This window comes from Diaphorina citri, unplaced genomic scaffold, assembly GCF_000475195.1.
Source record: "Diaphorina citri unplaced genomic scaffold, Diaci psyllid genome assembly version 1.1 scaffold87, whole genome shotgun sequence".
In the NCBI taxonomy this organism is placed as follows: domain Eukaryota; kingdom Metazoa; phylum Arthropoda; class Insecta; order Hemiptera; family Psyllidae; genus Diaphorina; species Diaphorina citri.
In genome coordinates, this window is record NW_007377524.1 from 23,867 (window position 1) to 26,083 (window position 2,217).

The window sequence follows — 2,217 nt, forward strand, 5'->3', positions numbered from 1 at the left end:
TACAGTTCCCTCTATCAAACCTAAAAAAAAAAAAAATCAGTCCGAAGTTCAAATTCGCGTACCTGTACAATAACTTACTGTCTATGGGGACTGAAACATCTTCACAGCCAGCGCCAGCAGCAATAGCACCATTTCCCTACGGATTACTGAAGTTAAGCAACATTGCTCATGGTCAGTATTTGGACAGGTGACGTGTTCTCTGTGCCTGTGAAAAATCAGAAAGTTGGCTTCATTTTTCTCTAGCTCAGGTACTTGTCCACTGCTTATTTACCACCTTGTGAGTGATATCGTTTGATGTGAAGCTAGCCATGCATCTCGTTATCAGTTTTGAAAGTTTATTTTTAGAAGAAGTTAAAGAAGTTTGGATGAATGAAATTTATCAAAAAATTCCTTTTATCCATTCAAGTTTATCGTTAAAGATTTATTTTCTCATCAATTAAATTTACACTGCGAGTTGCGAGTTATTTCAGAATGTTGATGCGTTTCTAATGATAAATGTGTTGTGTGTTTCCGGTTGTAAAAATTTCAAAGGTAAGATCATCTTTTGAAACACTCAAGTACATAATTTTGTACACCCCCAAATTTTGGTTTTACCTTATCAACGGCCGTTTTCCCACTTATTTTGGCATTAAACTATTACCTATTCGCACGTTTGCAAACATCTATAGCAAATTTATCAGTTTCTTATCTAAGGAAAATCATTAAAAAGTAGGTAGAATAAACATGATGGTTATAGGTAAAGTTTTAAATCAACAGGTGAGAGGTAGCTTACCTAGCTAGGTACCAAATAGTAGTCATCTCGTTATCAGTTTTGAAAATTTATTTTTAGAAGAAGTTAAAGAAGTTTGGATGAATGAAATTTTATCAAAAAATTCCTTTTATCCATTCAAGTTTATCGTTAAAAATTTATTTTCTAATTAATTAAATTTACACTGCGAGTTATTTCAGAGTGTTGATGCGTTTCTTATGATAAATGTGTTGTGTGTTTCCGGTTGTAAAAAATTCAAAGGTAAGATCATCTTCATTATTTTAAACACTCGAGTCCATAAATTTGTACACCCCCAAATTTTGGTTTTACCTTATCAACGGCCGTTTTCCATTAACCTTTGGCATTAACTATTACCTATTCGCACGTTTGCAAACATCTATAGCAAATTTATCAGTTTCTTATCAAAGGAAAATTATTAACAAGTAGGTAGAATAAACATGATGGTTATAGGTAAAGTTTTAAATCAACAGGTGAGAGGTAGCTTACCTAGCTAGGTACCTACAAATACCTACCTACAGGATAAGATATTCACAATACTTGCTACCACAAGTTTCCAATTTGATAAAGTAGGTATGTTTGAGCTGGGACAGAAATTAAACAAATTCTCCAACTCTGCTGTATTGGTAGGCAGATATAGTAAAAAGTACATTTTGCTAAATAGGTAATAGGTACTGAGTTATACTTAGCTAAGTAGGTAGTTAAATGAATCCTTGGACTTTTTCATGTTTCTCGGTGATGGTAAAACTCATGCTACTTTTACTAGGTTTTCAGTATTAAGTAAGTAAACTGCTTATCTTCAATACCACCTAATTAATTACCTACCTACCTCTAATTCAAGTTACTTTGGTAATTATAAAAAAATGAGCCTTAACAAACAAATTAAAATAATAAAATTGGAGTTAACTATTATTTAAACATTCATAAGTTATACCTACATGTATAATTGTACAAAATGTACATCATACATATGTAATATAGATATTATGTTTGTTATCTATCACAATATTAGGTACCTACTTACATAAATGCTATCATATCAGATTTAGACGAGGAACATTGCTGCGACACTCACAGGAGGGAGAGAGAGAAGAAGAAGGGAAGAGGTAGGTACATATTACATGTATGTTAGAGAGAGAACGAGTGAAGAAAGATAGATAGAGAGAGGAGAGGGGGATACCTATTGTGTGTGAGAGAGAACGAGTGAGGAAAGGTAGAGAGAGTGAGAAGAAAAGATATTTGGATGTTTAAAATAAACAACCTCCTCGAAATTTGAAATTCTGAGCTCTCTGAGACGCCCACACACAACACAATGGATACCTAGGCTGACCATACGTCCCGCTTTCGGCGGGACAGTCCCGCTTTGGAGCCTCTGGTCCCGCTGTCCCGAGAAATCCTCTGGGGACGCTAAAATGTCCCGCTTTCGCCCAAAGTCCCGATATTGTCCCGCT

The 2,217-nt window shown here is 34.8% G+C and overlaps 1 protein-coding gene across 2 annotated transcripts in view; it reads left to right on the forward strand.

The window, feature by feature from the left end:
- The first annotated feature begins 378 nt into the window (after nucleotides 1-378).
- Nucleotides 379-2,217, forward strand: part of LOC103524077 (plasmolipin) — a 20,881-nt gene continuing 19,042 nt past the window's right edge. The window contains exon 1 of one of the 2 annotated variants that reach the window (XM_026833228.1): nucleotides 379-531. The gene's annotated coding sequence lies outside the window, so the exon portion shown is untranslated. Of the gene's footprint in view, nucleotides 532-832; nucleotides 1,010-2,217 lie in introns of those variants that run through there. The other variant, XM_026833226.1, reaches the window with a different exon arrangement.